The sequence below is a fragment of the Balaenoptera ricei genome, chromosome 4 (assembly GCF_028023285.1).
Source record: "Balaenoptera ricei isolate mBalRic1 chromosome 4, mBalRic1.hap2, whole genome shotgun sequence".
Classification (NCBI taxonomy): Eukaryota; Metazoa; Chordata; class Mammalia; order Artiodactyla; family Balaenopteridae; genus Balaenoptera; species Balaenoptera ricei.
In genome coordinates, this window is record NC_082642.1 from 81,988,940 (window position 1) to 82,004,251 (window position 15,312).

Sequence of the window (15,312 nt, forward strand, 5' to 3'; positions counted from 1 at the left end):
ACTGGCCCGTCTTCTCATGTTGAGTCCCTCCCACCAAATGTCATGCATGCTTTTCCTGGCAGATGGCCACTTAGCCTCTACTAGAACACTTCTAATTCTTTGGGGGCAATTGGTTCTGCTGCTGGACCACTTCATGTTTAATGTTCTCCTTTGCATTGCTCTGAAACTGGATTTTCTATCATTTTAACCCTAATAGTTCCAGCATTGTAGATTATTCAAAAGTATAATATGACTTATACAGGACACATCCTCAGATACCTCAAGATAGCTTTGATTCCCTATCCATCTTCTTTCCTCCTTCAGTCTTTTTCTTGCTACTTATGTCCCAGGATGCTCATATTCCTTATGCCTTCCCTATTTCATACCACTTTCTAGAGTTCCATCTTGCCATCCAACTCTAAATGCCTCTTTCAAACCGACTTCTTTTCTTTGTTATTATACTGAGAACAGTATGAGTTTGGGGGCCTAAAACCTGGGATATGAATTCTAGTACCATAACTTACTAGGTGTGTGAACTTGATCAGATTACTTACTCTTTCTAAGCATTCCTTTAGTCAGATGCAAGAGGGAAATATAATGACTTCTAAGAATATTTTTAAGGATTAAAATATGTGAAGGGCTTAGCTCAGTTACAGAAACATAGCATGTAATAGATATTACTTTTGACTTGATCAATTTTTTAAAAAATCTTTAATTTTTTTTATTGAAGTAGAGTTGATTTATAATATCGTGTTAGTTTCAGGTGTATAGCACAGTGATTCAGTTTTATATATATATATATAGTTTTATATTTAAATATATATGTATATATATATATATATATATATATATATATATATATACCGTTCTGTCTTTGATTTTCTTTTTTTCCACATATGACCTGGTTTTTAGTATTCATTATTTCAAGAATCTCTCCTTCCTCTTTCTTTTTCCATTGTTCCTTGTTTGGATTTTATTTATACCTATAATTTTAAAAGAAATTTCCATTATCTCTAGATTATTTTCCCCCTCTATTTTTAAATTTCATATCATTTAGCATGGTTTTCTTGACAAATATTGTTTTCCTCTACATGAATTTTCTCAACTCCTGCCTACATTTCTGTTCATATGTCCAGCCTTTATTATTCTTCCTGTGAAGAACATTTCTTCACCCCTCTACTGGGTTAATGATGGCTGGGCCACTGCAGGTTACTTAACTTTTCACTGAACCACTCACTTAGTAGCTTTTAGAATCATTTAGTTGAACAATATGCTTTTTAAATTAACTGTTCAGTTAATTTCAATTCAACTGACATTTACTAAGCACTTGTTATATGACAGTGTATTGATCTAAACGCTATAGGAATTACATAGAACACTTTTATCATTTGTTCATGCAGTCATTCAGTAAACATTTTCTTGAGTACCTGCTAAGGACCAGATTCTGGATTTGGGGTTTGGTTTCAAGAAATTGAATTGGACAAGGTTTCTCCTTCAAGACATAGAATCAAGGAAAAGTTATAAAACAGTGTGGTAATTTTAGTGATCTAGATATGAAACTAGACATTATGGTCATCTTTGGAAAGACTGCTTCGCCAAACCCCTTTGGGTCAGGAAAAGCTTCATAGCAGGAGATACGCTTAAAGGCTGAGTAGGGGCTTAGAGTCCACTGGAAAGATAAGACCCATATACTAGGGGTTAGTTATGTTTGGTTATAAAGCCAACTTCTAAGTTCTATGTGTTATCATTGACTTCCCCACCCCTGCTGCCCAGAATTGCATACATGCAACATTTACCTTTTTTCTGTTTAGTTTAGGGGCCTTAGAACCAGTGTTTGGGACGTAATTACTGCATGAATGCATATTTTTGTATTCCAAGATAGGAATAATAACATAAATACATAAAAATAATCTCATGATGGTAGGACACATTACAAAGTCTTTCCCCATCCATCATCTCCCTTACTTCTTATAGAACAGGTTAGTGCCTGTGGGTTTCCTTAGTGAGTATCTTAAGCATTGTTACAGATAGATATTAGCACAAGAATTAGCACTGAACAATTATGTATGGAGGATTTACAAATAATTTTTTCTCTCTTTATTTCAAAGTGATCATGCTGTATTGTCTGATTTTATTTAGATCACAAACCAGCTCTGCCCATAACCAGGTATCTAAGAAAGAGTCCCTTTTCTACTCTGTGCCTCACATTTGTCACTTGTCAAATAGGAATATTGCTACTATTACTAACAATAATACCAATTTCACCTCATTGGCTTGAGGTGAAGAATAATATCATTAATCCATGTGAAAACACAATATATATAACTGATCACAGTTAAAAATACAAAATGTATCTTTTGAGTGACCAGATTGTTGTCTACTTTGTCAAGGTCAATTCAGCTTAATTAAATAATTTTCACTTGTTTCTTAAACTTTCTGAGGTAGCTTTGTCTTACTTTCTTCTGTTTACCCAATAGTGACTGCTGGCAAGTGCTATATGTTCAGTAAACACTTGTTGATTGAATTTTTTAAAGTATTGATCTTCTAAAGTCCAGTGCTGGAAATTTGTGAGCTACTTATATTTCTGCTTAGGATTCCTAAAGCCTCTGATTTAATTTCTAGATTATAAGTTACATTGATAGAACCCTTATAAATATCACATGAAGAAAATGAGCATTACCTTTAGGCCATGCAATTTACTTTTTAAAAATCTGATTAATTTCAACACAATCAGCCAGGATGTCAGAAGATCTCAGTGCCTTTGATAGATGCTGACAGGTGAGGAAATTAAAATCAGGGAGGGAAGCAATCAAATACTGGCAAACATTACTTTAATGAGACAACCAAATTGTTCATAAGCCATGGAGTACGTTGTATTCTTGATAAACGTCTTAGGGTATCAGGTGAGCGTGCATTTAAAAATGTTCTTCATACGGGATTTGATGATGGGAATGAAGGACATTCCATGTTTGTCATCTAAAGCCTTTGGCCTAATCTCACATTTCAATTGCTTTTGGGGTCAGACTTCCTAATAATCATGTTTAAGATTATGACATTGTTTAATTTATAAGTAATCCTCTCACCACCACCTTTATCAATCCATAAAACTTACCAAAATGCACAAAGTCTAGACAAAATAATTCTTGGCCTTTTCACAGTGGTTTAGGGACAACCATGGTCAAGACCCATGGAAAGAGAAGTAGAAAAATGTATATTTAATACAACTTCTGATTTAAAAGACTTGGGAATTGTAGTGCTAAAACCAGAACCCAGGTCCTCAATCCAGTGTTCTTTTCAAGATAACCCCCCTTGCTCAGAAAGAAAATCTGGGACCACAGGACTGAAGACTTACTTGTTTATTTGCTTAGAGGAAGTTTTTACAAGGCTCTGTCAACTGCTCATTTGTACTATAGCACTTGTAAAATATCAAGTATTAAGGGGCATCTATACATTGACCTTAGTGATTCTCATGCCATTTGGTTGGAATTTTTGTTCGTAATGTCAGGATCATCATCTAGAGTTCTGTTGCCTAAAAAATGTTCTGGGGTGCAGTGGTCAATCCAGAGGTTACCATGGTTTGTGAAGAACCTGTCGAAACAGGTCTCTCTGCTCTCTTCATTGCTCATGTCCTCCCGTTCCTCTCTTCTTTTTTCCTTATTCCCCATCATTTTTCTTTCCTCTCTCTCTCTCTCTCTCTCTCTGTTTTTTCCTTTGGCTCTGTTGTTCTCTCCAATTTTCCCCCAAATACAGTAGAAATGATGAATTATTTTATACTAGTCCCAGCTAGGTTTGGTGAGTCTTGCTTTTGCACTGATTCTAATTAATAAGTTGAAATTTTGTAAGTTAGAGGTTGATCATACTGATTTCTTTATTTTTGGCTGAAATTGCTTCTGGAGATGAGAACAGTTTTCTTGGGAGAGGATGGGTGATTTGATAGAGGATGCAGACCTGCCAGGTTCTGGGCCAACAATCATAAAATCTACAGAGGCAGCCAAGGATAACTGGCTTTATTACCAAGACGCTAGAGTGGGATTTGTCACTTGTCCCAGATGTCTTTATGGGTCTAGTGGAGAACTCCACTGCATTGGGATATACTCGAGTTACTGAGGACACGTGCCACTCAAACCGTGTGAGAAGAGGACGGCGAACTTCTTAGCTAGAAGGTTTCAGCTTTTCTACGGTGTGAGATGAAACTTAGTGATGTAGACCCCTTTACGAAAATTCAGTGGTACAGCCTTCTGTTGTTTCTGTGGCTTGTGTTTCGATAGCTTGCCCAAGGATGTCGCATCTCTGAAACTTCACTGGGGAGAGCTGAGAAAGTGTTCATGGTAACCCTGCATCGAACACTCTTTTGCCTCAGCTTAGTAATGTGTCATCTTCTGGTTAGACCACAGATGTGAAGTCTCTCTCCTTTCACTTGCCAGTGAATCAGGACTCAATACTAAATGTGCTTTGGTGCCTTGACAATGGACTTTAATTGGGTATATACTCATTTTACCTTTCCCTCCAAATAGAGCGCCCCCAAATGGGAGGCTGCATCGTGTAGTAGAAGAGTCCTTACTTGTTTGGGGATCAAGATACAAGGTTAAACTTTTATCTGTTCCATGTTAACCACGTGATTTTTGAAGTTTGGTTTCCTGATTGGTGGAATTGGGGTAGTAAGGTTTCATTGGGGTTATGTCGAGGATGATTTGAGAAAACATGGTCATGAAATACTTTTCAAACTATAAAGTATAATGTTAAAGATGATTAATGTTTTGATATTGGTGGCATATGATAAGAGTTTCTTGCAGAGTATCCTATCAACCATGCTCTATTCATATAATCTGACTTGAGCCCTGTATGAAAATGGGATATATTCATAAAACTTCTCAGAGGTCTTTACTTCTCAACAAGTCTATGCTTATGTTAAAACAAATCCCCTTGTTCTTGCACTCCTGTTGGAAGCTCCATGTCTCTGAACCTAAAGCATGATACAGGCACAAACTTTAGAATGATCTGTGATAAACCTGCAGGCCATTCACCTAAAGCAGTTTTTTTTTGCTTTTGGGGGTTGAGGGGATACATGATTCTTAACTTTCGAGGTTTTGTCGTTTGGAACAAAAGTTCTTTGTGCTGCTGTTAGGTGAGGCCATGTTAAGATTGATATAGATAAATTTTGTGGTATTTTAAAACTAGGGTCACAAATCAAGGAAATACCCAACCCAGAGATATCCTCTAGCCTTCCGTGCTTAGAGTATCATTCTTTGATCATATAAGTGTGGGCTCATAGGAAGAAATGTTACCATTTTGTATACCACCGCTGTCCATGCCTATAGATATGAAATAATGGAAGAAAATCTTCCAAAAAAAGTTTAACTCATCTTTGGCTATGAAGTAGGTATTATATGCCACATTTATGTGTAAGGACATTGACATTTGGGGCTTAAGTAACTTGCCTAAGACCATTGGTAAGAGGAAGACAGGTCTGACTGGCTCTAAATCCCATCTGTTTTTGCTACTTCTTCACATCAATCAAATAGCTGGTTTTATTTCATTATTCCCTCTTCCACTAAGTCTAGTGGATCTAGTCAGTGAGTTGTCTGTCCTTGTGTTTTCCCACCTAATATCCTAGGTATAAAGGAAAGACCACTGGATGAACAGGCAGAGCTCAGAGGGTCCAAACTCTCACTCTGCCATGTACTATACTATGTAGTCTTGGACAAGTTACCTACTTTTTCTGAACTTCAGTTTTCACATCTGTAAAATCAAGACAATAATACCCATTTCCCATGACATTTGTGAAGTTAATCAAGAGAGAGATGTTAGTTCCCTTCTCATCCTCCTTATCACTCTGTGAGCTTCTGTTTCCTCACCTAAGAAGTGGGTAGAATAATCTCTTCCTGCTTCTTCACCAGGTTGTCATGGGGTGAAATGAGATAATGAATGTGAAAGTGTTTTGCAAACAAGAAACTGCTGTATGGATAGAAGAGTTTATGATTGTTAATGAATAAATAGAGCTTGGAACCTAAGAGTAACCTTTACCTGTTTCATTTACAGACACTAGCATTGCAGTTTGCTGAACCTTGTGTCCACTGATCATTCCAAGAGCTAGCTGTCCAAGGTAAGAGAGGCTTGGCATCATCATGTTTATGAAATGCTGATAGGCATCTTAGCCAGTAATGTTTAATGTAGATTTCACTCCCAACAGAAGAAATAGTAAGGTATTTCATGAGCATCAAAACCTGAAAAATGGCCAAGACAGTGAACTTTGCCCCTTTTATGTCTTCTTGATTTGATTTCTCTTTCAATTCCTAGCTTTTTAAGGTTCACATCAAAAGCACAAAAGTCTGGGCAACATGGAAGTATTTAAGTGTCCATAGTATGCCATGTCCTAGGATGGCCTTTTTTTTTTTTTAATTAATTACTTATTATTGGAGTATAGTTGCTTTACAATGTTGTGTTAGTTTCAGCTGTGCAGCAAGGTGAATCAGCTATACATATACATATATCCTCTCTTTTTTGGATTTCCTTCCCATTTAGGTCACCGCAGAGCATTGGGTAGAGTTCCCTGTGCTATACAGTAGGTTCTCATTAGTTATCTATTTTATACATAGTGTCAATAGTGTATATATGTCAATCCCAATCTTCCAATTGGGATTGGGATTGACATATATACACTATTGATACTATGTATAATAGTATCATAGTCTTCCCCCCCCCCCGCTTCCCCTTGGTATCCATATGTTTGTTCTCTTCCTAGGATGTTCTTATCTAGTACCTTCTTGTATCCCCAGTGAGTATATAGCAGGAGGGCTTTCTCTCCAGTTTCCTGGCTGTCGATTGAGTGCATTTTTCACTACACTATGCTGCCAGTGTTACCTGGCTCTGAAGGGGCCAAACTTTACTCGTTGGGTCTGTCACTGCCTCTTAACTGCCCAAAACACATCTCAAAAGGACATACTCTAAGCCTACAACAAAAAAAATCTTAAGAATACAGGACATGAGTTAGAGTTTTTTGAAACTCAGGGCCTATAGTGTCTGGATTCCACTCTCCTGGGGAACCAGTGTGAAGCAGTTGGGACTTTGGCAGAAGAATTCATTCTTCTTGAGTTTGTCAAGAAAACAGTGACCAGTTTAACAAAAGACCCGGAATAGCCAAGGCAATCTTGAGAAAGAAAAACGGAGCTGGAGGAATCAGGCTCCCTTACTTCAGACTATACTACAAAGCTACAATAATCAAGACAGTATGGTACTGGCACAAAACCAAATATAGATCAATGGAACAGGGTAGAAAGCCCAGAGATAAACCCATGCACATATGGTCACCTTATTTTTGATAAAGGAGGCAAGAATATACAATGGAGAAAAGACAGCCTCTTCAATAAGTGGTGCTGGGAAAACTGGACAGCTACATGTAAAAGAATGAAATTAGAACACTCCCTAACACCATACACAAAAATATACTCCAAATGGATTAAAGACCTAAATGTAAGGCCAGACACTATAAAATTCTTAGAGGAAAACATAGGCAGAACACTCTATTACATACATCACAGCAAGGTCCTTTTTGACCCACCTCCTAGAGAAATGGAAATAAAAACAAAAATAAACAAATGGGACCTGATGAAACTTAAAAGCTTTTGCACAGCAAAGGAAACCATAAACAAGACCAAAAGACAACTCTCAGATTGGGAGAAAATATTTGCAAATGAAGCAACTGACAAAGGATTAATCCCCCAAATTTACAAGCAGCTCATGCAGCTCAATATCAAAAAAACAAACAACTCAATCCAAAAATGGGCAGAAGACCTAAATAGACATTTCTCCAAAGAAGATATACAGATTGCCAACAAACACATGAGAGGATGCTCAACATCACTAATTATTAGAGAAATCAAAACTGCAATGAGGTATTACCTCACACCAGTCAGAATGGCCATCGTTAAAAAAATCTACAAACAATAAGTGCTGGAGAGGGTGTGAAGAAAAGGGAACCCTCTTGCACTGTTGGTGGGAATGTAGATTGATACAGCCACTATGGAGAACAGTATGGAGGTTCCTTAAAATCTAAAAATAGAACTACCGTACAACCCAGCAATCCCACCACTGGGCATATACCCTGAGAAAACCATAATTCAAAAAGAGTCATGTGGGCTTCCCTGGTGGCGCAGTGGTTAAGAATCTGCCTGCCAATGCAGGGGACACGGGTTCGAGCCCTGGTCTGGGAAGATCCCACATGCCGTGGAGCAACTAAGCCCGTGAGCCACAACTACTGAGCCTGCGCCTCTGGAGCCTGTGCTCCGCAACAAGAGAGGCCGCGACAGTGAGAGGCCCGCGCACCGCGGTGAAGAGTGGTCCCCGCTCGCCGCAACTGGAGAAAGCCCGCACACAGAAACGAAGACCCAAGACAGCCAAAAATAAATAAATTAACTAATTAATTAAAAAAAAATTAAAAAAAAAAAAAAGAGTCAGGTACCACATTGTTCATTGCAGCTCTATTTACAATACCCACGACATGGAAGCAACCTAAGTGTCCATTGACAGAAGAATGGATAAAGAAGATGTGGCACATATATACAATGGAATATTACTCAGCCATAAAAAGAAACGAAACTGAGTTATTTGTAGTGAGGTGGATGGACCTAGAGTCTGTCATACAGAGTGAAGGAAGTCAGAAAGAGAAAAACAAATACCGTATGCTAACACATATATATGGAATCAAAAAAAAAAACAAGGTTCTGAAAAACCTAGGTGCAGGACAGGAATAAAGACGCAGATGTAGAGAATGGACTTGACACGGGGAGGCGGAAGGGTTAGCTGGGACGAGGTGAGAGAGGGGCATGACACATATACAGTACCAAATGTAAAATAGATAGCTAGTGAGAAGCAGCCGCATAGCACAGGGAGATCAGCTCCGTGCTTTGTGACCACGTAGAGGGGTGGGATAGGGTGGGTGGGAGGGAGACGCAAGAGGGAGGAGATATGGGGATATAGGTATATGTATAGCTGGTTCACTTTGTTATAAAGCAGAAACTAACACACCATTGTAAAGCAATTATACTCCAATAAATACGTTAAAAAAAAAAGAAAAAGAAAACGGAGACCAGTTTAAAAAAAAAAAATAAGGACGCATAAAATTTGTTTTATGTGTTTAAGGAAGCACAAAAAGTTTTAAAATTTGCAAAATGTGAGTTTTCCTCTGCAGATAACCAGCTGATATCTGTACTTCCCAGCTAGCTCCGCTATGCTCTCTATAATCTTCTAGAAGGCTTAGCCAAAAAGAGGTGAAGTAGTCAGTATGGTGATCCTAACTGCAGCCCCTATAGAATAGCAACTTTGTGGAAGATTTGATATCAGCATTTCAAGTACTGTAAACATTTGTTCTGATGAATATTTTGATTATCCCTTTGGTATGTTCTTTCCATGATCTTTTTTTTTTTTTTTAAATATTTATTTATTTATTTAGTCTGTGCCAGGTCTTAGTTGTGGTACGTGGGATCTCTTAGTTGCCGCATGTGGGCTTCTTAGTTGCGGCATGCATGTGGGATCTAGTTCCCTGAGCAGGGCTCGAACCAAGGCCCCCTGCATTGGGAGTGTGGAGTCTTAGCCGCTGGACCACCAGGGAAGTCCCTTTTTCCATGATCTTAAACATAATTTTTTAAAAAATTTTATTGGAGTACAGTTGATTTACAATGTTGTGTTAGTTTCAGGTGTACAGCAAAGTGAATTAGTTATATATGTACACATATCCACTCTTTTTTAGATTCTTTTACCATATAGGCCATTACAGAGTACTGAGTAAAGTTCCCTGCAGTAGGGAATTCCTATGCAGTAGGTCCTTATTAATTATCAATTTTATATATAGTAGTTTAAACATGATTTTAATTACACAGACCTTTGAAAGAATTGAGGTTTGTTGGTACTGACCCATATTTGCAGGAGCTAGCAATTTAGAAATGAGTGGAAATTTTGGTGTTACATTAATACGGTTTTCAAAGCTGATATTCATCATACACATGGAATAAGAAGAGGTCATGTGCAAAGAAGGCCGGTGAGGGGGGACGTATGGACTGTGAAACTCTTCTATGAGCAGATCAGACCTAGAAGCCACTTGTGTTGTTTAGACTTTATGCTCATTTCTACAAAAGAGAGGGTTACTAAAAAAAAAGATGGTAGCCAAAAATACAGGAGTGACTCCTGCCCATCTTTTTGTCCCTCTCTAGTCCATAAAACACCTCTGCAAAAAAATCCTTTCCTATGTACTTCATGTATTTTCAGGGATAAACACATCAGAGAAGAATGTACTGTAGACATGTGATATCATAATTTTTGGTGGCTCTGTTAGGCAGAGATCTATTTGTTCACTTAGGAACTGCAGTTATTATATTAACTTTCCTCCAAATGCCAGTTGTTAAATATTAATAAAATAAATTTTGAAAAGTGGTTAACTATGCCCCCACTTCCACACTGAAACCCATCTTGAAGTTACAAAGAAGAGTTTAAGCAAGGCTGGAAAGGTTATGAAAAATTGCTGTTGAGAAAGAGGAATTTCATCTATCTCTCTATCTGCCTATCTCTCTATCACTCCATCCATCCATCTATTCATTCATCTATTCATCTATTTTTTTTTATTTTGGAAGTGGATTTGGTGGGGAAAGAAGGATAAAAACTCAAATAGCCTTTGGAAGGTAGAGAAGTAAATATTCTGGGGGCATGCTACAAGAAATTTAAAATAATCTTGTGGTAATAATTGGTGTCAGTGGCAGTAATGAAGAAAGAATAACAGTTTAAATAAATAATTAGACTTGACAGTAGATGTGTCAACAGGTACCCACTTAATTAGTGTAATCATTGTTTTTCTCAGCTTTCAACATTGATCCACTGACTGTGGTGTGTTCCATGTCCCATTTCCAAACCGAATCTATTTAAAGCTGTACTCCATGGAATCTGAAACTGTATACCCTGTTTACTATTTAGAGCTGATACCTGATGTTCTTTAACAGGGAAGATCTGTACTTGAGCAAGAACAGGCTTCTGGCCTTTGGTAGACTGTTGATTATCCCTGTTTTCCACAGGGTAATTCATTAGCAATGATGAATAATGCACAATTAATTCTCATGGACTTGTCTATATTGCTACAGTGAATTGTTTATTATAATTTGATAGAAACAGCCCTAGTCTACCTTAAATCCAATAAATCAGTTATTGTTATTTGAGGTAGAGTTATTATTGAGTTATGAGTTATTGTTATTTCAAAATATTTGAAATTATTTTCTTAGTTACCTGGATAGAATCTCATCGCTTGCAGGAGTGAAGTAATGTGTTATGGGTTATGTTCTATGAACCAGGAGTCATGAGAATCTAATTCTACTCCCATCTCTGGCTGTGTCACCTTGGGCAAGTCGTTTTCCCTCTTTGGGGTCCATTTCAGTATCTAACAACAGGTAGAGTTGGACCATGTGCTTATGGCATTATTTCTAGTCAAATGTCCTAATATCTATGATTTTATTTCTTGGTCAATTCTTTCTTCCTCCTGCTGCCACTTTTCCAAAGTCATAGGAGAGTTCAGTGTGTGAAAATAGTTGTTCTTTTTAGCTTTTGATTCTTGTACATACCTGAAGGGCAGTTAGTGATTTGAATTATATATATATACTGTGATTGGGCATTTATGCATTGCTTGTTCCCTACCCCCAGCAACATTCAGTTTCTGGTTAGAAAGGAAAAAATAAAAATCCATCTTTCTTCATGTTTCTCTGCTTGATAATCCGGGTCTCAGTTTTGAGGCTCTGGTAAACTTCACTAACAATATAGAGAGGATCCTCTTCTGTTGTTTGACTTTTCCAGGGTTGAGTCAGTGACCTGTAAGGAGAGGTCAGAATGTCAAAGGCAGAGGGAACTTTAAGGACCCATCTAGCCAAATCTCAGAGATGGAGATTTTGGGGTCAGGGAGGGAATATGATTTGTCTAAGCTTTTAGTGGCAGATCCTAGGCTAGAATTCTTTCTTCTGACTCCATAGTTGTACCTCTGTTTTAGGAGAGGAATCTCTGTATGTGAAGTATCCTTTCTCTTCCCACCATTTAAAGGGACATTATCTTTCAGGCAAAACCAATCCTATTGTTAATGCAGGGATGTGAGATGCCCTTGAAACATAAGTGGATGCCAGACTTCTTCGTTCATTCCATGAAGCATGGAATAGAGGATTCTGGCTGGCCTCTGCTCTCTGTGTTTATTAGGATTCCCTTGCAGTTCTTCCTGTAAGAGATTACTTGACCCTGACATCACACTGTTTCCTCCTGTCCTTTTCTGATCCAATGAATTATAGGAAGCTAAGGATGAGTTCCTAGCTGGCTGTGTACTGTGCATAGTTGGGAACATTAATAAAGAGAAGACAGATGCAGGATTAATACGCAGGAGGACAGGTGAGTAATAGCCAACACAGTGAAATCTAGTTCAGGGCCTGCAGTTCCCGGTCTCTGTGCTACACAAGATTAATAGCAGCATCTCTCATTCTTTCAGATCTTCTCTCTGCCTTGTTCTTGTGGGACTGGGCTGGGGCTGAGAAGCAGCTAGAATGATCTTTGCCAAAACCAAACTAATGTTTTCATGAGATTTCCAGGTCCAGAGAAGAGAGTAGTAATTATCTATCAGTTGGAAGATAACTTAGAGGCCACTGGGTCTAAACACTTACCTTGTACTTCATAATAATGACACACTGAGTGGAAATCATTTTACTGGGTCTGAGGTTCAAATCCTGACTCTACTTTATTTGCTGTGACTTTGGTGAAGGCATTACCTTCCTCTGAACCTTAGTTTTTCCATCTATGAGATGCGAGGAGGAGGAGGAGGAGGAGGAGGGTGAAATAGATTGGATCTCAAAGGTTCCCCAAAGCCTGATTTTCCTGAGTCTCTGATTTGCCTAAGGTTCTGTAGCAAGTTTGCAGCCAAGCTGAGTCTTAGATTCAGAGCTCTTTTCTCTGGATGGGAGCACTTATCGTAAAAACTTCCACCGTCTGTACTTTCTAAACCGCATGCTTGTATCTTTCAGCCTTGTTTTATTAAGTGAACTTTTTCTCTCTCAGTTGGCAGATCCCTTTCTGTCAAGGGACTTGCCTAAGGCAGTAGTTATTAATTCGTCTGTGTGTGTGTGTGTGTGTGTGTGTGTGTAGTGGTGGGGAGAGGATTACGGAATATTTGGAAACTCGGATGAATCTATGAAATAGTTAGAAAATGCACATCTGCATAGAATGTTGTCTACAATTTCATGAGGTTTGTAAACCTTCTGAAGGCCATACATAGGTTCTAGGTTAAGCGAAAGATTTTTTTCAATGTGCGAAGTTTGCGATGACATTTGGGTAACACATTTCCTTTGCTGTTGGATTTCTCCCACAGTTCACCTATTGTTTTGCTCTGAGTGTCAGACTCATTATGAGTGTGACTCTGGACATTTATGTTTCAAACTGTTGAGTGATGTTTTAATATTGAAACTCTTATTCTGCTTGCTTTATTCATTTATTCACTCACTCACTCACTCACTCAAATGTACTTTTAACCCAGAATCTGTTAAGTGCTATCCATTTTAATTCATCATTTCATTTAATCTCATAAAATAGAAAATTATTTTTTCCCACTTTTCATATGTGGAAACTGAGCTCAGAGAGGTTGAGTAATTTGCCTAACGTCATACAGCAAATGAATAGCAAAGTTTGGATTCAAATCCAGATCTGCTTGAAAATATGTGAATACCTCCAGAGATAACACTGAATGTGAATAGGGACAATGGAACAATTCTATAAATGATAGAAATTCCCGGTAGAAAATGGCCAGTGGGCCCCCGAGGAGTACAGTGAATGTGTGCTCTGGGAGTTCAGAGAGGGACAAGATCACATATCCTGAATCGTTTATTTGATAATTCATTAATTAAATGCCCTTCTGGTACCTTAAGGCAGAATAAGAAAAGCTGGGCAATTGTATAAACTGCATTATAAATAACTCATGTTTTTCCTCTTCTTTCAAACTTCTATCAGGTTAGTGGTCTCAGACTCTCCATTTTTGTGAGTGCAGGAGGAGACAGAGTGATTAGGGTCATAGAGCCCTGATCATACTGCAAGTTATTAACTGAATTGGAATTTCGATGCTTTGGGGAATCTGTTGGTTGTTTTCTCCCTGTTATATTGAGCGTGAGATATTTTACCAGAGATAGACTTCTGGCCGTGCACAGATCAGCACAAATGCAGATGTGAGCAGCTAGAATTTGGATCGTGCCAAGATGTAATGACTGCCACATGTGTGAATCTAATCTCAGTGCCTGGTGACCCACTGTGAGTCTTATGTGGGAGCCCTGGGAATGAAGGCCGGTGTTAGACGTGGAAGAGGCCTTGGAGATTTTCAGGGGCCACAGCTTCGGATGGGAAGACGGAGGCCCCGAGAAGGGGCGGCAGAACAAGAAGCAGGCTTCATACCGGCACCCTACAGTAATAGCTACTTAAATTTTCTGTCTTCCACCGGCTCATGCTTGTACTTGACCCTGGATTGGGAGCCTAGCATTATTAGCTGCATGACTTTGGATGCATTACTTGATTTCTTTGGGTCTCAGTTTTGTTGTCTGTAAAATGGAAATCACACCCTATTGGCAGGACTGTTGTGAGGGTGAGTGAAATACCATTGTGCTGTACAACACACAGAAGTATCATTGTCCATATGATTAACAATCCTCATCCTATCCCAGTGAGACAGGCACGCGTGTCCTGCTCTTACAGATTCTACTTCCTAACTTCATCTTGATACTTTTCAGGTCAAGTTGCTGCTCAGAGTTTGGTCTGAAGACCAGGGACATCAGCATCACCTGGGAGCTTGTTAGAAATGCAGACCTCAGGCCCCACTCCAGACCTCCTAATCAGAATCTGCATTTTAATAAGATCCCCATGTAGTTCCTAGGCTCGTTTGAGTTTGCGAAGCATTGTTTTCCGCTGGAGACAATTCCGAGACTGTTGGCCACAGGCCTGCTGACACTGACTGGGTCTGAGCCAGCATTCCGTGACATGCCTTCCCCAAGCCTTGAGAGGCAGGAGGGAGCCCTGTGAAGTCGCTCCCTGGGAGTAGTGGAAGGCCGGGTTGCAGGAATCCAGCAGGCTTTATCTTTTCAACGCCCTTCATTTCCTCAGAAGTGCTATTCACCAGGGGTCAAACTGGGATTGGATCCCAAGGCTTTGGGCTCCCAAAGTCTGTGTTCTTTTCATTAAACCACGATGTCTCAGTCAGGAGGAATGCTGCGCTGTGTGGGTGATAACTCTTCATTTCCCATAGTGCCAGTATTTCTACACTTGCTGTTTTACTCTATTACTCAATTCCTA

At 38.9% G+C, this 15,312-nt stretch overlaps 1 protein-coding gene across 15 annotated transcripts in view; it reads left to right on the plus strand.

Annotated features, from left to right (window-relative positions):
- LPP (LIM domain containing preferred translocation partner in lipoma) overlaps positions 1 to 15,312 on the plus strand; it is a 695,870-nt gene that overhangs the window by 174,175 nt on the left and 506,383 nt on the right. For all 15 annotated transcript variants that reach the window (XM_059920756.1, XM_059920758.1, XM_059920755.1 and 12 more), the window contains one exon: positions 6,019 to 6,082. The gene's annotated coding sequence lies outside the window, so the exon portion shown is untranslated. The remainder of the gene's footprint in view (positions 1 to 6,018; positions 6,083 to 15,312) is intronic.